The following is a 23,202-nucleotide window of genomic DNA, read 5'->3' as shown; positions in this document are numbered from 1 at the left end:
CAGGCCCCAAGGAGCAGCGTTCTGTTAATGCTGACAGCTTCTTCTACTTGGCAAGCGTTTAAAAGCATCTATGTACAAGGCCCAGGCCCTGTGTTGGGCACAGGAAGGATTCACACCCTCAAACTAGTTTCTCTTCTTGACCTAGGCAGGACCAGAATGTTACATCTGCTTCACAGAAGAGGCAGAGTGAAGCTTAGGATCTGAGTTCGGAATGTGCGTACTTGCTCAAGATCTCTCTAGCAGGTGTCATGGTTGGAATACTTGGAACTGCCTGACCACAGAGCCTTTGCCAAAAGAGGTAAGGGTCCCTGATGAACAAACTGGGCCAGATTCCCTTCCTTCCTTCCTTTATCCATTCCCTGGCTGCCCGTGCTGGGAATGGAGGGGAATGGCCAGCCTTTGTCACTCTCCAGAGAGTTCTTCCTCCTGAGCAGCCCAGGTAGGACTGATGCTAAACTGAGAAGTTCTAGGTTCTCAATTACCCCAGATGATGCCTCCAAAGGACTAAAATGATGGCCTGTGTTAAAGACAAGCCTCGTGAATGTGGCCTGGGCACCTACCACAGGCACAGGGTGAACAGGCTCTGGAGTTAGGACCCTGACCTCCTGCTATCCCATAGGCAGGGTAGAGGGACCTTCCCCTGCAGTCCTAGCCTGATCCTTCCTCTCTCCCTCCCTTCCCTGGGTCCTTATCTGCTCGAGATTCCTCTCATTCCAGATGTTCCCTATACTTGCAGAATGGCATTTCCTCAAATGTCCCATCTCAAGAAGTGTATTCTGTGACTACTGGAATCTGAGAATATGATCTTGGAAGTACAAACAGTCTTACTTAACCATAGTTCAGGTCTGGAGAGATTGCTCAGTGGTTAAGAGCACTGGCTGCTCTTCCACAGGTCCTGAGTTCAATTCCCAGCAACCACATGGTGGTTTACAATCAGTCTTATTTAACCATAGTTCAAACTTAATGACTTTTTGAATTTGTAATGGTAAAAAATGAATAAGCAGTCTGCAGAAATCTAACTTTTTTGTTGTTGTGTTTTGTTTTGTTTGGCTGTCCTGGAACTTGGTCTATAAACCATGCTGGCCTTGAACTCATAGGCCTGCTCTACCTCCGGAGTGTTGGGACTAAATGTGTATGTCACCATACCTAGCTAACTTTCAATTTTTAATTTCAATCTACTACCAAGCTAGCCATACACAGTCTGGGGTCTTTAGGAAGTTAGACAGAGACAGCCATAGCTTCACAGTCCCATAATCACACGATGAGGGGAATCAACATCCATCTACAGGGTACAGTAGGGAAAGTGCCAGTAGGTTATATAGACTTAGTGTGGTTTTGAATTAAGGCATTTCAATTTATGATGGGCTTAGCTGGATTGTAAATTGAGACATATTCGTAGGCCTTTTGCAAGTATATTCAAGTTAAACTGAAGTTGTGCAGAATTAGGATAAGCTCTAATCCAATGGAGTCTATGAGGGAAATCTGAATGGAAATACAGAGACAGACAGACACACACAGAGAGATACAGACAGACAGACAGACAGACACAGACAGAGACAAGAGAAGCAGACCATGATGGGTCTACAGCTCAAAAATACCAGAGTTGACAATGTTCACCAGAAGCCAGAAGTGACTGTCCTTTAAGAGAAAAGCAACCCCAGTGTCTTGGTTCCAGACAACAGGTCCCTACATCAGTGAGCATTGTTTTGCTGTTCGTTCTGAGTTATCTTAAGACAGCCCCTAGGAAAATTGGGGCAAACTGCTACCCAGATGTGAAATGGCTGGCCACAAAGTAGAGGCACTGACACTCCCGCTTGGGTCCCACTCTCTCCCCCACTTCCCCACACATGGGAAACATGGTACTGGATCCTGGACCTAGGGGAGTTAAATTTTGAAGACAGACATAAGGCTGTCAATGTTTTCCAGCATCTAAAATAAAATCTCCACCCATTATCACCATTCTTCAGGAGAAAGGACATTTGGCATCAGAAAGTTGGTAATGCCAGGCTTGTCCTTATGTCACTGAGGCAGGTGCCTGTATCCCGCAGGTCTGGGGCTAGCCTGGTTCTGGATTCAGCGTACAGGGAACAAAGTTGCTGAACCAGTCCTGGCTGAGGAGGGTGAGTCTGGATGTCCTCATGTCCTCCTGTGGCAGGCAGTGTCCCAGCTCCAGGGAGGACACAGCCCCCAAGTCATGGCGGGGGGGGGGGAAGGGGAGGAAAAGCAAAAGCATCGGTTCTTCTTGTGAAAAGAAGTGAACTGTGAAATCTCACAGTATGTAGACTTGAGGGCCCAGCATCTCCAGGTCCATTCAAGCCTGGCCCCTGAAAGAGCATGGGGACCAGATGCCTTGTGTTCAGGGAGTGGCTCTCAAAACAAGTGGCCCTAATGGCCTGATGACCCAATGGACAAGGGTCACTCTGTGGTTTGAGAACACTGCACCCACATCTGCCCTGCAGCAAGCAAAGAGAGCAAAGGGACACATATTCTTTCCTAGGGCGCTCCCACACCAGGACACACTCCCCAGCTGGGGCCAAGAGCACAGGGCAGCAGATGGCCTCAGATGATAGGGTCTAGTGCAGCAGAGCCTCCCAGGGCATGGGAGCCCATCTGCCCTCCTTCCCTTCCATGTGCCCCCAACAGGGGCAGGGTGGGCCCCCTTCTCAGGAAGCACGGAAACACATTCTTTTCTGGGCTAAATGCCCAGATTCCTGGAGCAGTCATAGGACACACTTCTTGAGAGCAGAATAAGCCACAAGTGTGGACTGGAAGTTTCTCTGGGCAGTGTGAAAGTGTGGGGACACATGCAGGCACACCCAGAATTCTTAGCTCAAAGTTGGGCAGGGGGGTGGGCAGCTGAGTCCAGATAGGCAAGGGCTCCCCTTGGACCTTTAAGATGTGGCTGGGGGCCCACTTGTTCTCCAAGAGCACTCAGTGTTCTTTTTGAAACAATATTTAGGTTATTGTGCCATTTCTTGAAAGTATCATGCCTGAGGGACTCGGGACACAAAGCGGAGGAGGTGGAGAGAGTCCTGCCTTGCCAGATGAAGACAGACATAGACGTCAACAGACATTGTCATTCAGACAGGCAGCTGGAGGTGAGGCCAGCAACTGAGTCAGGTGGTGAAAATCAGGGGCTCTGACCTCACAGGGTCACTGGGATAGTTACAGAAAGATCATGTTGCAAACTACTTAGGACATAACAAGATGCCAAACAGAACCAGGTCCCCTGGAACAGGAAGCTAGGGTGGGCTAGTTTGGGATTCAACTAATCCCATGTATCCCAGGAGACCCAGGAGGAAACCCCAGTTCTACCTAATTCTAGAAGACTCCTCACTCCTCCTTGGCAGGAGAGAGATTCTTCAGACATCATGCCCTAGGCTAGCCCACCAGAGGCTCTAGCCCCTGTAGCTGGCCCACAGAAAAGCATACATTGCTCTCACCTCCCCTCAGCTGCCCATTCTATCACCAACAGGACTATCCTATCACACTGCCATATACCCGAAGTGACCCTGGGAGCCCCTGGCATTGTCTGAGACACTTCATGCCAGCCAGGGGGTAACTGATGGTCCTGGCCCAGCCCCCAGCACATGCAGTGAGCACAGCTGGGCACTAAGCCCCAGAGCAGCTGCTCTCAGAGCATGACCTCGGACTCTCCCAGAGAAAAATCACTAAGTAAGAAAGGCTGGGACTCAGTCACCATGACCACATGGGGCACTCCCCGGGAGGCAGCCAACTAGGGACCCGGCGCCTGTAGATTGGTGATATAATTGGGAAACCTGGGAAATTAAATGCATGAGGGGCAGGCCGCTTGCAGGGCCAGGCCTTGGCTGACAGACTCCTGTTAGCTCTGGCTTCTCACATCAGTGGGAATCAAAACAGTTTTTCTGATGGGGTGGGGTGGGATGATCACATGCAGAAATCCAAATTTAGGGAAAATAACACATCCATGGCACTTTTTTCCCTATGCTATGAGCTTTACATATTTTATCAGTTATTTTCACATGGGCCCCAGCAAGTTGGTAGGCGTGGGCCTTTCTTTTCACAGGAAAGCTATGAGACTGCGGGTGCTGAGGTGAGGGGCCGCCCACCCAACACCCAGGGGAGGAGCGGCAGCTCCTGCAGGGTGAGAGCAGCCTCAGGCATGAGCAGGCTTTGGGGCACTGGTTTTATCCACCCTGGCTAGGCCATGACCTACCCCTACCCCAACCCCTAAGATGCTCACAGGTCTCCCAGACAAAGTGGTTATTCTTGGGTTCAACACCTAAGATGTCTTACCTTTATGGCCCCAGCTGCTTGACATGTCTTTCCACAAAGCCTCTCATGGTTTCAATCATTTAAGGCTACTGATTCAGGAAGGCAATGGCTCAGGGGCATCCAGAGGGACAATTGAGGGCTTAGAATTGCTTTCGGTAAATTACTCCACCTCTTTCAGCTTTGGTTCACTTTACAAAATTGAACATCAGGCTGGTGAGAGCATGGGAGAAGGGAGAACTGCCTGCTTCCTCATGTTTTCTGCTCACTTTCACTCAAGTGCTATATAGCATGCGGTCCACCCCACACCCAAACACCACAAAATAAACAACTGTAAATTCAAGGTCAGCCAGGGGTACAGAGTATCAACCTGCACCACACAGGAAAACCTTACCCCCCAAACAACACATAACTAAATAATAATGAGATGAGAACCAACCAATAGCCTATATATAGCCCTGGCCAGTGTTGCATCTATGGAGCAAGTGTCAGGTGGAGGCCCCTCCAGACACACTCTAGGATATACATCACAGCCCCTTCAACTTGCCATTGGGATTTGTGATTTCCATTTCCCTCTCCCTGTGACTCTTGTGGACCCCCGACTCACCCAACCCAAAGACAAGGAGAGTCATGAGGTGACAGTACACTATCCCTCCTTCACTGGCTCCATGCCTTTGGGCAGAAAATTCTCCTAAGACCTGGGGCAAGCAAGCTACAGAGGCATGGGCTTTGATCTGTAGTCCCACACAGGCTTCCCAACTCACCCCTCCCTCCAGGCCAGCTCTGTCCTCTACCTGTCCCTACCACCCTAACATCTGCAGTGCCGTCCCCAGTTGCCACAGACCATGCCCTGGCTGCACACCCTTCCAATGGCCTACCACTGCAGGTAGAACCCAACTCTGTCCTCTGAAGAATTCCCTTGCAACAGACCTGTGAGTTCAAGGCCAACCTGGTCTACAAAGTGAGTTCCAGGCCAGTCAGAGTTACACAGTGAGACCCTGTCTCAAAAACAGACAAACAGACAAACAGAATCCCCTGTAAATCTGGGCAGGGTAGTGGCACTCCACAGTTGGAGACAATGAGTTCCAGGCCAGCTAGGCTACATAGCAAGATCCTGTCTCAAGAAACAAACAAATAGGGCTGGAGAGATGGCTCAGAGCTTAAGAGCACTGGCTGCTCTTCCAGAGGTCCTGAGTTCAATTCCCAGCAACCACATGGTGGCTCACAACCATCCGTAAGGAGATCTGGTGCCCTCTTCTGTCGTGCAGACATACGTGGAGGCAGAATGTTGTATATAAAATAAATAAATAAATAAAATATTTAAAAAAAAGAAACAAACAAATAAAGTAAGTGCAGGAGACATCTGAGGTACAGTATGTCTGCAATAGAGCCCGGCAAAGTCTACACAGCTGGCCTGTCTGCCCCTCAACAGGTTTTGAACTCAGGGTCTGAGCCACCACAGCTTAGTTGCTCCCCCGGAAACCAGGCCTGGGATGCAAAGCGTACTTCTGGGAACTGTCTAGAAGGCTGGACCAAGCTAGGGCTGGGATCACATGGAAAGTGGACTTGTCCTAAGTCTAGAGGAGCCCCTAGTCAAAAAGAAAACCATCCTTGGGCCTTGGAAGTTGTGGACTGAACAGAAGGGGAAGAATGCATGCAGGATTCAGTCCTGCTCAGTCCAGGGGAGAGCCAAATTCTGGAGCCAGGGAACAAGCGACACCTGAGACCAGCATGGGAGCCTAACATTCAGCACAAGGCAGGTGCATAGGAGCGAGGCCTGAATCTAAATACCATCTGTCACTGATAGGTCTGAGCTCCATGCCCTCCATCTCCTGAGTCACCCTCATGGTCCTATGAGTGGAGAATGAGCTTCAAAGATGAGGAAACAAAGACTGAAAGCTAAAGTTGTTTGAAAAAGGCACTCAGAAACAGAACTGGTTTAATATGCAGGCACTTAAACCTCATCCCTAGGAGCTTAAAATGCTTTTACAAACATTTACCCTAGAAGAATTCCACTTGATGGCTTTCTCAGGGAATGTAAAGCCTTCATCAGTCCTTCCTTCTGGTACCCATAGATTCCCCACTGTGTGCTTAGATCAGCCTCTCTCCTGGAGTTAACTGTGTTGACACACAGTGTGACCAAGAACAATGGTGCCCCTAAAGTCAGAGCCCAGGGTGAGTGGCAGGCCCTCTCTTCTTTCTGGTGAACACAGCATATATTACTAATAAGTCCCAGTCTCCAAAGCCACCTCAGCTGGATACATCAGGCAGCCTCAACCTATCAGAACTGGCACTAGGTGTGACAATCATTGCTACAACTGTAGCAAATGGGTAGATAGGATGAAGACAGAGCTCTCTAGTCTCTTCTTCACTCTCAGGGTCTAAAGTCCTCTCCTAAAGTCCTCTCAGGTCTGCAAATGGACTACAGGAGTCTAACATGGTCCTGGGTACAGTGAGCCCCAGATATCAACTCCCTGCCAAGAGAAATTGGGGTGAGATGGGACAGGTTGATGACAGTCAGATGGTGAGGTCTCTCTTAGCTACTTTCTGAAGCCCCAAGGAAGAATATCCCTAAATTGAAATAAATCAAGGTTCATATCCCAACCTCCAATCAGGAATTATGTAACTCTGGGCCACTGCTGTTCATTGGAAAATGGGCACAAAGATTCCTATACCTCAAGACCCACCCAAAGTAGCCAGTACCATGCAAAGGGATTCCTTTTCTCCCTTTGCACTCTGAAGAGTCATATCTGTGCATGAGCCAGGATAGGGCCTGTCACTGCCCATAAGGGTGCATGGCCAGATGGTGCCCTTCTCTAAAGCCTGCAGTCCTATTCACCCAGGAAGTCTACACTGGGTGGGAGTTCTGTCCACGCTTGCTCTCTTTCTCTCTTTCACTCCCCCTCTAAGCAAAACTGCTTGGCGGCCAATCCTGCCTTTGTCCCCAAGGCAGTTCCACAGGGCCCATCTTGTCCTGCAGAAGTGATGGCAGTAATTCTGTTAATGGGAAGCAAGATGAATGGTACCCTGTGCCCAGAGTGTATGAGGCAAGATGGAATGGAGGGCGGGGGGAGGAGAGTGTGGCTGGAACTCACCCTCCTTTGGGGCCTTATTAGGCCTTGAAAGCGCCACTGCACACGCTAAAACCTGCTTTTGCCAGCAGAAGCCTCATTTTACAAATATACAACAACAACAACGACGAAACCCTGTAAATGGGGGAAGCAAACCCTGAAGACTTGGCTCCCAGCTTGCAACGAGGTGACAAGCCGCTTAGTCTTTCGTCTCCCTGACTCCTGCTTTAAATAAATGTGTCTAAATGCCAGCTCCCCACTTTGTGAATACCCAACACAGCTTCCTTGGCTGTTTTAGGCCCATTTGCCAACGATGGGATGGGACGGCTCTGAAGACGATTTCTTCTAAAAGGCTTGTCTGTTCCAGATGCCATAAGGCCCTAGTGTACCTTGGCTGACAGCCCCAGGAGGGATCTGACACAGGTCCCTCACCACCACAAACATATATGCAGAATGCCGTCATTCATCTCCTGCCCCAGTAGTGGGTAGCATTTCAAAGGTGTTTTTGCAGTGGTATGGGTGTCCTTTTCCACAATTATGCAAAGAGCTTGCTCCACACACCCACCCTCTCAGTTTGGAAACAAGTCACTGAGGTGCCTGTCAGGCTCCAGTTGCCAAATGGAGATTAAAAGTAGAAGGTAGTGCTGGTGAAAAGGCATTGTGAGACAGAACCAGCAAGTAGACCTGAGTCAGGCTGGGCTGTGTGACCTCAGCAGTCTATGAAACCTCTTTGGGCCTCAGCCTCATCATTCCAGCACAAGGTTAACCCTGTCCTCCCAAGAACCTTGAAACAAGGAGCAGCTAATGCAATCCCATGGGGGAGTGCACTTCTCCACACCAGTGGCTTGATTCTTTCTGACAACACATTCCCACAGCACCCACTACCCTGTGAGGCAGTGGAGGTTACTTGGCCACCCACTGGCACAGGTGTGCTCAGGTTAGAAAGGAAGGTTTGGGGCCCAACGCCTGGGTTCAAATCTTGGCTCAGCTGAGGCCCTACTGTGTGGTACTGAACAAATGACCCAGCCACACTCAGCTTCCCTTTCTTGTCTTTAAATTGTAGCACCTGCTTCATCAAGTCTCAACAGAGGCTCTTAGATGAACAATTACAAGTTGTGGCAGAAGGTGAGAAAAATCCCACACTCCCCTGCCACCCTTCAGGGAAGAGAAGGCCTGAGGACAATACACCACCACAGGCTGCGGAATCCCATCAGTCCCAAACACAGCCACCTATCTTTCCCTTGGACATTTCCCTTTCAGAACTTCCCCAGTGCCCCCCCCCCAGCAGTAATGTGACTCCTTACACTAGCTTCTTGAAGGTAGGGACTTTGTTCTTGTGACTCATGAGTGTCTTTGAACAGTGCAACAGGGCACTGTTCATTCAGATAAATGAATGACTAAATGGGAGAAAAGAGATAGGGTGGGGGTGAGAGACTGAGTGACCTCTCACATGTTCCAGGGCAACAGAAGCATCACAGGTGGCACCAAGCTCTAGTCTACTGGCGGTGCTCTTCCCAAGCAAGTGGGTTGGTAACTTGGTCATCTGACTGCTGTTTCACATGGCCTGTCAACACAGTGAGTCACAGTCCTGCCAACTACCTGGCATGGAACTGAGGGCTAAATACAAAAAAGGAGACTCGTATCACCCCTGGCTTCACAAACAAGAAAATGCAGGTACCCTGGGAGGAGGTGACAGCTCAGGAGCTACTGTGGGCAAAGTGGAGACATGTGGTGTGCACCAGCCACCAGGGTGCAACTGCCCAGCTCCTCCTTCTCTGGGCAGGGATGGCTGTAGATGGGGCTGGGTCTTGCATGACTGAAACTGGAGCTTGGCCCTGGGATCTGCTCCCTGCCAGAGTTCAGAGGCAGAAGCTGAGAAGCAGTGGCACTGAGATTTGGCTAGTGTCCCTTCCTACACTCGCACAGCAGATTGCAGGGATGAAGGCTGTGTAGCTGTGTAACTGTGGGCTTCATGCTGAGGGCATAATGTCCTGGGGTTGGTTTGCAGCTTTGGCTCAAGGCTTCCTACTGATACTGAGTCTCAGTTGTCCTAATCTGAAAGAAGGAGCCAGCACAGCATGATCAGGAGTGTTATCAATGAAGGCAAAACACATAGCACCTGGCTGGGTCCCGAACACACTGTTGCATAGTTGGTACTAAGGAAGCTTTATTTCTCTACTCCAGAATCTCACAAACACATACATTCAAGATGCTAGACTTCTGTTCCTCCCCTTGCCTGCTCTCAGCTCCTTTGACTGCAGAGCTAGGGACATGTCTATGCTAGCAGAGGCACAGAATTTCTCTTCCTAATGTCTTGGGTCTCTGGGGCATCACCTGCTTAGTGCTCTTCCCAAGAGAGTGGGCCAAAAAACGTGGTTGCTTGATGGCTAATTCTTGTCACTAAAGGACAGGAAAGCTGACAGGATATATTTGTGGGTACAATTACATCCAGCCACAGTGTGAAAGGTTGGCTCTATGGTGTGTCTGGTAAAAGAGGCCCAGAGGAGAGAGACCTGCTAGCTGAGTGGTAGTAGTTACTCCAGGGGATCAGTCGTCTGCCTACAGAGATCATTTCCTCTAAATGATCTGGCCCCCACAACCCCACACAGAGAACTGATTTGTTTTGACATCTGATGGTGTGTAAGAGGAGCACTAGCATGAAAGTGAAACAAGTGTGCATGTCATACTCTGGGTTCACTGTGGGCATTCTTGCTATCTTTGACATCTGGGAGAACCCTGGAGCAGGTGTGGGCTTTTGGACCTTCAGTACATATTGGTTCTGCCACCCCAGGATAGGTGTCCCGTGTTGCCCTCACACCAATACCTGTCACCCACGGCAGAGTAGAAGTCAGGTAGACCCCACATGGATGACAGGGTGGGATCTTCTGAGGGTCTGCACTCACCCTGAGAGTCCCTGTACCCAAGAAGTAAACACTATATAAAAATCATGACAGAAGGGCTGGAGAAATGGCTCAGCGGTTAAGAGCACTGAGTGCTCTTCCAGAGGTCCTGAGTTCAATTCCCAGCAACCACATGGTGGCTCCCAACCACCTTGAATGAGATCTGGTACCCTCTGCTGGCATGCAGGAAGAAGACTGTATACATAATAAATAAACAAAATTTTAAAAAAATCATGACAGAAAAAAAAAAAACAGAAAAAAAATCATGACAGGGAGACTAAATACAAAAGAAAGGAAAAGCCAGTTTTCTGGTTCTTGTTGCTTTTTTAGGGTTGGAGGTGGGCTTGAAACAGGTCCTCATGAATCTTGTCTAGGTTAGCCAGTGATGACCCTGAAATTCTCACCCTCCTGCCTCCCCACCTCCCAAATATAGCAACTACAGGCATGTATGGCCTAAAGATAACGCCTAGTGCATGCTAGACAAGCACTCTGCCAACCCAGTCACAAGCCAGCTCCTCCCTCCATGCCGGTTTCTTAACAAAACGGTCTGCATTTCAATTTTACACTGGGCCTCACAAATTACACAGCTGCCCTCACCCTCTATTTACATGACAATTTGACATGCCCCTTCCGGTTCTGGGAGCCTTGAGAATACCCCCAGAGTCCTGGAAGAAGTAGAAGGCACTACTGGGTTTGAGCTGGTCACCCCCTAGAAGATGCTTGGGGATCTTATTTGTTGAGCTTCAGTTGACTGTTTATGTGCCCTGTGCTAAGGTGACAACTTTGAGGCCTGTGCTCTCAGGGAGCTTCCTGGACAGTGGTTAGGAGAACAAATTAACTCAGAACAGGATGCTCATGAGGATGTCCAACAGATGTCACCAGGAAATGATGTCATGGGCCGGCCTGTTCAGGGGGCTCCTTGAAGGCAGGGATGACAAAGCTGTCCCTAGGGAGTGAACAGGAAGTGAGGACCTGGTAACTTTACTTGCTGGCCTGCAGCAAGGAGGTAAGGCCACAGCAGGGGCCAGGTACCAAGGAGATACCATCTGCAGCAAGCTCCTATAATGACTGCAGAACTAAAAATGAAGGGAAATGCAAAAGAGTGAGATCCAGCACGTCTGGGAATGTGTACTGGGCACACATGCCCAACTATAGCAGCCCATCCTTGGCTGGGTGATCATGGTTTCCATCCCTGCCTGCCACTTTACAGACATAGCCATTCCTTCCTGGGACTTGGAAAGTCCAACAAGCATATAGCAAGGGGTTCTCCGGAGCAGTGGGTGGAGCAGGCAAGAGCCTTTCTGGTGTGACCCGTCACCCACAGGGAAGAATGGCACAGTGGTAAGAGCTTACAGTGCAGAATCAGACCAACATGGGCTGTTTACTAACCCTGAGCCTCAGTTTCCCATCTGTAATTACTAATCATCCCATCCTCCCAGGAGTGCTGTGATGATGAAATAAATGAAGTCTCTGACAAGTACAGCGCACAGCAAATGACCAATAAATGTCAGCCACTGCTACTGCCCCATACCCCAGCGTCTCGAGACACATCCCAGAATGGAGAGAATATGCTCACTTCTTCCTAGCATCTGCCATGACTCTGCTCCCAAACGCCCCTCTCCCCCCATTGTTATGTCGAATCAGTCCATAAATATTTAAACAACATGTCATCAGATTATTATAACATATGATCCACAGCACTGATGTGCAGCAGTTCTGTGCATTTGGGCTTCGTTTTCAGAATATCGAGACATAAAATATTTATGTATTTAGCCAACCACGAGATCTCACATTCTGTCTCAAAATGCTGGGTGGTGGGAAGATGCTGAACTAAGACTCGATGTGTGAAGGGTGCCTTGTTCTCACATCGGTTCCTGGGGCATCTGGATTGTTTCTGGTTCATTCAGGGGATGTCATCACGTGGCTGACTTGGTTGATCATAGCAAGAAGAGAGCCAGGCCCTAAACCAGAACTCATCAAACCAGTGCATGCTGGATGGAAGGTCTACATGCCTGCATCTCTAGGGGTGTGCACGCAGTAGGAAGCGTGCTTTTCCCACAGTACCCACCAGGAAATGAACAGATTCACCCACAGCTCACAGTACCACCTGGGTGGCAGGCACACAGTAAAGATTCAGGGTCATTAGAATCCTGTTTCTGTCTAGCCCCAGGTCCCAGTCAGTATCAGGTCAGGCACAAAGCAGAGCTGAGCCAATATAGTTGGGTAAATGGCAATTGAAGAAATTGACAGATAAAATTGTGACCAGATTAAAAATAATTATTAGATAATAAATTCATACACAATAATGATACCCCATCTGCCAGTCTGATTTATACTGTGCAGGACCCTCAGGCCTGAGACATATAGGCTCTCCAGTAGCCCCTTATGAGTAGGAAAAGGGTTTTTTTTTCTATGTAATTAAGTATCTCAATTGCTAACACTAGCACATCACAGTGGCCATATGTGCAGGAATTTTCAGCAGTGTGTGATTTCAGAGACACTGCCCCATAAGTCATCAGAGCATCCAGGAACTCACCTGCTAGGGATAGAATGCTTCTTTAGGACTGTCTCTCCTGTTCCCAGCTAACACTAAAATACTACTACCCTTAAGAGACCAGGAAAGGAAAGTGGGGTCATCCTGTGCAGATTATCAAAGTCTGAGCATGTAGGATACAAGAAAAGTATGTGTAAAGGACAGCTGTCAACCCAAGGTACAGGTACTTCCTCTGCATATTTCCCAGGGAGAGGGACAGATGTCTGTGTCTGATCTCTTTGTTTCCCTACATGGCCAGCTCCAGCATGGCTGAACAGCACCATGAACCTGCCTGTTGGGAGACCCCAACACCAGGCCTAAGGGTAGCACAGGACCCACTGCCCACACCCCTCATAGAAAACCATGTGCCATGTTGTCACCACCAGGCTGGCTCCAAGAACCACGGTCTCAATCCCATCCCCCAACTGTGTACAGACAGAAGTCCAGTCTTCATGTTCTCATGAAGAGCAAACACAATGGCCACTGAAATTCCTGCAGAAGCGGAATAAAGCAGCAAAAGTATGCTGAGTCACAGCCAACAAGTGTGTGCATGCTTAAGGGCCTAAGTAACCCAGTTCAGGGACCTGGCAGACCCTGCAAGCCCTTGGGTAGGCTCCCTGCCCTTGCTGTCTGCTGCCATGTAGTGTTCAGGGGCGATACTGTGTAGACACACCCACCAAGGCCAAAAGAACAAGAGATTTGCTTCCTCTTATAAGGCCAGGTTCCTCACTTTCTGGGTGGGGGATGGGGGTGGGGGATGGGGGATGAGGGGTGGAAAGCAACTCTAGAACTTGCTCAGGAGAGTTAAACTCCTTCCTCTTCTCAAAGCCACCCACAAAGGACACTACCTCTAAACAACAACAATATTTCACAGAAAACACAGTTTAAGTTTGGGGGTGTAGCTTTCATAGCATATAAGGAGACCTAGGTGCAATCTCTGGCATCTCCAACAAAATTAAAAGGCAACTTTGATGTGTATGTATCCCAAGCCCTCCTTATATTTAGCAAAGGACCACAGGAAGGAACTATAATTCAAGTTGTTCTGGTAGGTTGAGTATCTCTGCTCTGAAATGCTTGGGAATAGGAAAAAAATTCAGATTTTACTTATTTATTCGTTGGGTGCATGGATTTTTTTTTTTTTTTTTTTTTTTTTTTGCTTGCATGAATGTCTGTGCACCAACGGCATGCCTGGTATCAATGAAAGTCAGAACAGGGAATCAGATCCCCTGGAACTGGAGCCGCACACAGTTATAAACTGAGCCATCTCTCCAGCACCCCCACCCCAATTTTTTAAAAAGAGACCTTGGAGTAGGTAGGGCTTGCACAGAGGTGCCTCATGGCCTCATGCCTTGGTGCTGTCACAGCCACACACCCTCCTTAGGGCAGCACTCCTTTAGTCCTCACTGCTGGAGGCAGGCTCAGAACTGTGTAGTAGTTTGTCACGTTCTACCAGAGGGATCTGATGGGCCTCACTCTCTGGGAAAGCAGGAGTTGGGAGAGTGACAAGCACTGTGGCAGGGAGATATGAGGTTCTGTTGAGGCCTCAAAGGGCCATGGTGAGGGCAAGTGGCCTGCAGGGGCCATGGGATGGTTTCCAGAGCAGCAGGCAGACCTGGGAAAACATGAAACGAGGAACTTCCTCCAGCCTCCATCCTGTCACAGGTTCCCCTGTGCCAGGGGTCTGCTGTGCGTCATACCCTAGTCCAACTTTTACACTCGGTAATTTAACTTCATCCAACAATTCTATGGTGTGGGTACCAATATACCCATGTTAGGGATGAAGAAACAGAGTCCAGGGTAGCTTGTTCTTTACTGTCAATACTAGTGCTGTGAGGAAAACCACAGCAGAGGGAATTCTACAAGGTCAGGGGACAGTTGCTGCCCTCTGGAAGTGCCTACTACTGTGTGGGCTGAGAGAGGGTACCTAATTCTGGCCTTCCACACAGCTGGAAGAAACAGCATGTACCAGGGTCCTGTGCTGAGGGCATAGGGTAACAGCTATCTATTTCTTCCAGATGGGAATGTCGTTCTCTAGGGCAAGACTTGGTGTGTGGCCTCAGCTGTGTCCTCAGAGCCTGGGACACAGTAAGACAGCACAATTATCAGACTATTTCTGTGCACCAGTGTGGTGACATGATGCTCAAACATTTCAGATTTGGGTGCATTTCAGATTTCCAGGTTAGGGTTATTCAATTGATAAAGTCTATCCAATATTCCCCAATTCAGTTCATTCTAAAATCTGAAACATGGGGCAGGAGAGACGTCTTGGTGGTTAAGAGCACTGGCTGCTCTTCCAGAGGATCCAGGTTCAATTCCCAGCACCTACATGGCAGCTCACATCTACCTCTAACTCCAGTTACAGGGGATTCAACACCCTCCTACAGACATACATGCATGCAAAACACCAATGTACATAAAATAAAAACAGGTAAATCATTCATTTTTATTATTATTTTGTAATTTGCCAGGCACAATGACACACACCTTTAAACCCAACACTCAGGAGGCAAAAGCAGGAAAATCTCTGTGAGTTTGAGGCCAGCCTAGTCTACAAAGTGAGTTTCAGGACAGCCAGTGCTATCCATTTAGATCTTTCCTGAAAATACATTTAAATGTATTTTTTTATGTGTATGGACGTGTGCATATGTATGTGTGCATGTGTCTGCTTGTCTCAGGTGCCCAAAGAGGCCAGAAGAAGGCACCTGATGCCTTAGAACTAGAGTTATAGGCAACTGTGAGCTGTCTGATATGTGTTCTGGGAAGGGAACCTGGGTCCTCTTCAAGAGCAAGTGCCCTTAACCAGTACACCATCTCTTCGGGATTGTTTTTCTTGAATGAGCACATGGGTGTGCCATATGCTAGCCAACACAAGCATCTCTAGTTCTGAAACCAGAGTACACTCAGCCTGCTCCAGACTGTAAGCACTCTGTTTCACCCCCAGGCTTGGGCCCAGAAGCCATGATGCATGGCTTGGAAGTTTTGAGAGTACTATGGTTAAAACCATGGGACAGCTATGCAGAATCTCAGGTTGGGCATGCCCTCTGCACCTCATTGTCCCTATCTATAAATGGGGCAGGAGAAGGGGCTTTTTTGTCTTAAGCAACAGAATCTCTTCTGGTTTTAGTTTTCCTTTTGGAGGGGCATGTGGTGCTGGGGATCCAACGTGGGGCTTCACAAATGCCAGGTAAGTACTCTATCATTGAACCACACCCAAATTAATAATTCTAAAGTGACATCTGGTACATCCATAATGCTGTGCAACCACAGTTGCTACCTGGGTCCCAAAAGGAAGCCCTGCACTCATCAAGCCCTCACTCCTCCCAGACTGTCACACCAGAGCAGGCATCTGGCTTCAACAGTATCTACACTTTGCTTTCCTTAGCATCGAGTCCTGGGCAAAGTCTTCCTGTGCACACAGGTGACAAGAAGGCAGGGCAGTTTGCCCCTTCCCTCTGAGTTCACACCCCGAATCCTCGGTGGCATTTCAGAGACGGCTCTCATCCCAGGCCCCTTTCTTTTCAGTATCCATATTCCAAAGTCAGTCTGGTGTGTGAGAAGTGAGTGCCACTGCCAGATGCATCCAGCCCACTTGATAGACAAAACAGGGGAGACTGGGCCTGAGTGAAGCCTGCACCAGGGACCCCTGTAGGGGAATGGCTTTCCACAAGCATGTGTTCTCACTTTCCCTCACAAGCCTGGTAGGCTTCAGTTGTGAGGAACTGGACAAATGTCCTCAAAAGCTGACTGAAAAGGGACAGCCAAGGTGGAAGTCAGGCTCTTTTCTGTCCTTTAGACAGAGCCAATCTAACAAAACCTCAAATGGCCCAGGAAGATTCCTATAATACATATGGTCTCCCTCAGGCCCAGTGGCCCTCAGTGCTGACGGGAGTCCTCGATGAGGACTCTGGTCCCGCTGAGGTCTATGACAGCCGTTCCTGTCAGCACAGCTATTTGCCAGGGCACACTATATAAATAATTAACAAAACATCTGCCGCACTTCATAACACGCCTTAGCTGACACAGCTCATGGACCTCCAGGGGCTTTCCAGCCTCATACCCAAACTGAGGGGGCTCACCGTCTTGCCTGGTGGTGAGGAGGTGGGAAGAGAACAAGCACAGATCTCCAAACCGTTTCTTGAGACACTATGGGGGCCACTTTAGCACTGAAACCCAGCCTCTTGCCAAACTGCTACTGTCTACTACGCCCAGAAAATTCTTTGTTTTTAAATTTTATGTGTCTGGGTGTTTTGCCTGCATGTATGTCTGCACTGTGTCCATGCCTGGTGCCTTTACAGGCCAGAAAAGGGAGATGTCTGATCCCCTGAAACTGGAATTATGGGAGGTTATGAGCTGCCATGTGGGTGCTGGGAATGGAACCCAAGTCCTGTAGAAGAGCAGCCAGCACTCTTAAACACTGTCCCCTCCTCTCCTCAGCACCAAGGCTCACATTCTTAATTTGATTATGAATACCTTACCCTTCCAGGGCCTCAGTTTCTGTTCTGTAAAATGCACAGCTTCCAATTCCCAAAGTCCACCCTAAGTTGCCGCCAGTGATCATCTCTGCTCTGCTCTTCTTGGCACTGTGAGCCACTGTATTCCTCACTGAAACAGGTCATTAGAAAGTAGCCATGTCCCCAGATTCTCTCCCAGAAATCTCCAGCTTAAGGGGCTGCAGGAAAGATATTAGATAAAGGGTCCTGAACAATTCCAACTCTGTCTGCCACCTGTGCTGGGAGTGCAGTGTGAGGGGCACCTGCGCTGAGTGCAGTATGAAAGGCAGTATCTCTGTAGCTTCTCCAACCACAGGGTGACCCAGTGGATGGTGACACACATCTTTATTTCCTGCACTTGGGAGGCAGAGGCAGGTGAATCTCTGTGCATTCGAGGCACAGAGTGAATACAGAGTGAATTCTAGGACAGCCAGGGAAACCTTGTCTTGAAAAACAGAAAAACAAAACAAAAAAGAATCTCTTTCTCCAGGGCCACCCTGATTTTGAAATGTGAGGGTTAAACAATTTGGGGAAAAGGCAGGCGCCTCAGGCTTCCTACAGCAACTACCTGCCCCCTTCCCTGTCGGCATTCCTTCACACTTGGTGGAATTCCTACACAAAGCCCCCTTTTTCCTTTCTATGAGGTCACCAACATACAGAAGTCTGGGAAAGAAAGAACAGTTCCTTGTGGGTCAAAGCCTTTGGAACCCAATGCATTTCATACTCAGTGGCCCACCTGCAATCTGACAGCTCCCCTAGGGCCCAGCTCCAGGGGTGGGGACCAAGAGGCTTAGGGGGTGTTGCCATTTGGCCTAGCACAGTCCAAGAAGCCTGCCTAGGAGACCAGCTCTGCAGTTGCCAGACCACATGAGAAATCGCCTGTGTGTGAGGAGGTGGGGCCAAGAATTGGAGACAAGTGTGCACTGTATATGTGAGTCTGTATTCACATAGCAAGTCCTGCTAGAGAGACAGATGCCGAAATGTCAGATCATACCCTCAAGTTCAAGTTCCCAAGATTAATGCCACAGAAATTAATTAATTAATTAATTAATTAATTAAACAGATGTGCCCCAATGCTACTTCTTTCTGGACCTTGGGTCTGAGAAGTCTACAGGGTTGGCTTGAAGATGGATTGTGAGTATGTCACCAAATTCATACAGGAACAGGGAAAGTTGCTGTTGGGTGTGTGTGTGTGTGTGTGTGTGTGTGTGTGTGTGTGTGTGTGTGTGTGTGTGTGTGTTGTGTGTTGGAGTGTTCTGCTAACATTTTCAAAAAAAAAAAAAAAAAAACCCAGGTGGTGGTGGCTCACGCCTTTAATCTCAGCACTTGGAAGCAGGTGGATCTCTGAGTTCAAGGCCAGCCTGGTCTGCAGATTGAGTTCCAGGACAGCCAGGGCTACACAGAGAAACCCTCTCTCAATAAAAAAGAAAGAAAGAGAGAGGGGGGTGGAAATGAGGAGGGAGGAAGAAAGGAAAATGACATTGTTATTACCTGGGTGACAAAACTGAGAACATAGTAGATAATCCACTGCCTGCTCAAAAACTTCAAACCCTTTACAGATACCTAAACCATCCTAAATGACACCTTGTTCCACAATCTCCCTGCTTCTCAGAGGCCAGAGTCCAAAGGACTAGCAAAAAGGTACGTGCACTATGCTGCCTATGATGACATCGGCAAAAACTAAATTAAATAAATAAAAACATAGAAGCAAGGCCTATTTTTACCTCTGCAAATCACAGGCCAGATGGAGAGAAATCTATCAATGCCAGAACCGAGGCTGAGCCTTCCCTTAAGATCTATTATTTCACACCTCACATTAAGGCACATTGCAAAGCACTTTGCAAATGTTCATCAGTTTGCAGACATTCTTGGAAGGGGAAGAGATAACTCTTAATGCCGGAGGACAAGGAGCTGGGCAGGCATAGCCCAAACCACACAGGTCCTTATACACAGTCCTCCTCTCAAACACCAGAGACAGAAGTGAATGAGGAAGTGACTGACATACCCAGTTCTGAATGACAGGTGACAAGGAGCCTTTGTAAAAATGATCGCGTCAGATATTCAGAATGAGAGTGAGGCCCTGAGGTAGCTCACTATCCAGCTCCCCAAAAGGTCAGAGGACTGGGCTCTTCCTGGAGCAGAGACCAGCTTTGTCCAACAAGGGCTTAGAGGTAGCAACCTGTATCCAGGCTGTTAAATTAGTTAATTGATTAAAATATTTATTTAGATGGGGTCTTGAATAATCCTGGGTAGCCTGGTACTTACTATGTAATTTGAGGCTGGCCTACAAATCAAAGCAATCCTGCTATCTCAGCCTCCCAAAATGTGGGGACTATGGATGTGAGCCTCCCCACACCTGGCTCTAAGCCCTATCTAATCTTGAATGATTCACCAAGTCCTCCACCCTCATCTCCCTCTTTGGTTCAACCTGAGAAGAGAAGGGAAATATTATTCTCCTTTTGACAATGGTTTGGCCGTCTTTGGCACTTGGAAAAACTAGTCCCTTCACTCTGGTGGCTCAGTGGCCTTGCAAAGGCCTCTCCTAGAATGCTGGAACCCTGTAGGCCCTGCGGAACCTGGCCTATCATAACTCACTTAGCTTTACAACATTCCAGAAGAGCAAAAACACAATAAAGGTGCCGGTGTGCCTTCAAGTTAAGAAGGCGGGCCCTAGAATAAGAGATATGAGTTTAAATCCTGACTTCGTCATTTACCAGTTTATCAACTTACCTGTATATTGACTTTGTAAGTTCATGGGAAAACTACAGACTCTGTCCAGACAAGCTTGGGTTCAAATTCTTGGTCTACTGCATACTCTATAGTCTCTCTATGTCCCAGTTTCTTCATCTAAAGAATGGGCGCCATGACAGATCTCATCTTACAGTGTTGGTGAGCATATGGCAGGAAATGATTTCAAACTTTGTGCACCAGGCCCAGCACAGGTATATCCTCAATAATGGGGACCACTGGTCATGGCGCTACTTTCCCAAAACTATATCAGCCTGTTCATCTCTCATATTGTCCGATTTCTCATCTCTATAATAGAGACAATAACCTCTGACTTATGGCGAGCCCCAATGAGTACAGGAATGTTCGTGTCCTCAGCGCCCAGGCTGTCTGTACACATTAGGAAGTGAACATCAAGTCCCAATGGAAGGAGGAAGGATCTCAAAGGCAGGCAGGTGGCTTAGGTTTTGGCTGCTGCCCTCTCTGGGCTGGCCCAGGGACACCTTTGATCTCTGTATGATTCTGATTCCATGTGCATAAAACCAAAACCAGAATGGGATCCCAGGTAGAGTTAAGGACCCCAGAACCATGCTCAGCACACAGTAGGTACTCTGTAAATGATTCAACCCCATTTCCCCCCTCCCTTCTCCCTCCTCCCTCCTCCCTCCACATGCCACCTGGGAAGACCAGGCTCTAGAAACCTAAAGAGCTCTAAATCCTGGCCAATACTTAAGTCTGAGACTTGAGTTTTCAGAGATAGCAAAATGACTTTTTAAGTCATTTCTGAAGCAGACGGGGCTGAGTCTCACAGACCACGGGGACCATTTTAAATCCTGAGCCTTTTCTTCTGGGAAGTTAGGCAAGAACCTTCCCAAATGTTTGCCGTGGGGCCCTCTGCCAAGGAGTGACTCACTCCTCCGCTCCCCACAGACATATTTTATTTGGGGGTGGGGGATCCAGAGAAGGCCTAGCCCTGATGGGGGAGGGGAACAGTTCCAACACATCCAGAAGGTGGGGATATTTTTTCCCCAGTTTTCAGGACAAAGAGGGAAAAAGAACATGGGTCTTTTTTTTTTTTTTTTTTTTTTTTTTTTTGTTTCCTTCCAGGTTTTGTCTGCTAAAAGATGATGTCCAAAGTTCACTGTTTAAGTTCCTCCTGTCCGAGTCAGGCACCCATTCAATGAAATTCTTCTCCTGTTAGCAACAGAGATTTTTAATGTGCCCCTTTACATACAACAGACTCCTGTAAGGTCATTTTCCCCTTAGAGAGTCAAGCTGCATTTTCCCAGTGGAGAGAAGCTCAGACAGAAACTTTCTGAAGTTTGCTTTAAAGCAGTTAAAACTTTCAACTGAGATTTTCAACACAAACTGTCAGTCAAAACCGCAAGGACAGCCCTTAGAGGACGTGTCCCAAGCTTGCTGTCACCTATTTGTTATTGTCTCTAGGGCTCAGATAAATTAGGGAAATACGATTAACTTAGAGGGGCAGGAAGAGAGGGCAAGATTCTGGGGCCCTGGGTCTCCCTAGGGCCTAACCCCTAGGTATGGCGGGCAGAGTCCAAATCTGGCCTAGCTAGAGACAGCCATGAACAAAGCAAGGGAACCTCAATTCAAGTTCAGGACAACCCTGTCCCCAGCCTGCGTGGCCATGTAGAGTCCTGCCAAGGCTGGGCTGAGCAGCTTCCACCGGTGTCAGACAAGGGGACCTGCAAGCCTGTCCCTGAGCCCTAGGCTCACAAAATCCGGCCCAGCACCCATCCGATGCCCTCTCTGGACAGGGTCAGCCGGTACATCACACACACTGGCCTACAATGTATGGTGCTCAGCCTGGATCTTCAACACACACTTGCGTGGAATTTGTACACTTCTGCCCGTGCACGTGTGACCACACTCACTCGGGAACGTTCAGACACGTGGGCACATGTACTCCCTGGCGCCCACGGTAAACGCTAGATAAACGGATAAGCGGGAGCCTAGCCCGTCCACCCGCACCGGTCCACCTCAAACTCACAGCCCGGGCCCCCGATGTGCACACGCACGCAAGCACTCCCGCGCAGCCGGGCGGATGGAGCCCAGCCGCAGACACCTCGGCCTCCTGCGGGCGTCCCCGCGGCCTTCCCGGGCACGCGCGCGCGCCCACCGCCTCGGGCAACGGCCCCGTGCCCTGGCCCGCGCCCCTTGCTGGCCCCAGGCCACTCACCGGCGCCGGTGGCTCTCTCGGCGGCGGGCCGAGTGCGGGTCGCACGCGACTTGGGCGCGCCGTGGCCGCAGCTAGTCCGCCTGGTTCAGCCGCCGCTTGTGCGCGCGCGCCCGTGCGCCGCCCCCCCCGCCGCCGGCCGCGCCACCCCCTTGAGCCCGTGCGCGCCGCCGCCACGCAGGCTAAGGGGGCGCCGGAGGCGTACTAACATACTGGGCGCATGATCGTCCAGTCCAGGTGGGGAGACTTAGGCCCAGACTCCAAGTCCTGGCCACTGAACCCCTCTACGCCGGCTCCAGACTCTTGAGATGCAGGTTCGCAGGGACCCACGGGGTCCCCATGAGCTGGAGTTGAAGTTCATAGGTAGAGTGCTTTGGTAATCGCAGCACCTGTAACCCCAGCACTAGGGAAGTGGAGGCAGGAATGTGAAAAATTCAAGGGCATTCTTGGCTTTATAGCAAATTCCAAGTCAGCCTGGGATACATGAGACACTAAGAAATAGTGCTCACTGTGTACAATAGTACAAGTAGTCCTCAATATAGGTATAGAAGGGGGTTCCAACGGGTAGATGCAAGCACCGGTGTCTCCTGGTGATACTGCCTCGGTGGGGACGCCAGACCAGCCAGGTCAATGTGCTAAAGGTTCTGGAAAGAGTAAATGACTCCACTAGAGGCCGTTTAAATAGCCCAGTAGGAACCTGAGTTTGATCCCCCAGACCCACAAGGTGGAAGGAAAGAACTGACTCTAACAAATGGTCTCTAACCACCACATGTCCTTCACACACACACACACACACACACACACACACACACACACACACACACACACACACACACATTATATGGTATGTGTGTTAAAAAAAAAAAAAAGTCTTCGTCTATGAACACTTAACAACCCCACTAGGATGTCCAAGCTTCTCTGGGGAGCAGTTAAGGAGACTCCCACATCCCCTCAAATGGGGATGCTCCTGGCTGGGACAGGCATTGCTGTCTCTGACTATTCTAGACTGTCTGTGTCCCCCAGAGCACCT

At 49.2% G+C, this 23,202-nt stretch overlaps 1 protein-coding gene across 1 annotated transcript in view; it reads right to left on the bottom strand.

Annotated features, from left to right (window-relative positions):
* Nucleotides 1–22,320, bottom strand: part of Nek6 (NIMA related kinase 6) — a 74,002-nt gene extending 51,682 nt beyond the window's left edge. Inside the window, exon 1 of the mRNA XM_027423654.2 lies at nt 22,176–22,320. The gene's annotated coding sequence lies outside the window, so the exon portion shown is untranslated. The remainder of the gene's footprint in view (nt 1–22,175) is intronic.
* Between the last annotated feature and the right edge of the window lie 882 nt (nt 22,321–23,202).

The sequence above is a fragment of the Cricetulus griseus genome, chromosome 6 (genome assembly GCF_003668045.3).
Source record: "Cricetulus griseus strain 17A/GY chromosome 6, alternate assembly CriGri-PICRH-1.0, whole genome shotgun sequence".
Classification (NCBI taxonomy): domain Eukaryota; kingdom Metazoa; phylum Chordata; class Mammalia; order Rodentia; family Cricetidae; genus Cricetulus; species Cricetulus griseus.
The sequence above is the reverse complement of the archived record's forward strand: the minus strand, read 5'-3'. Positions and strand labels throughout refer to the sequence as shown.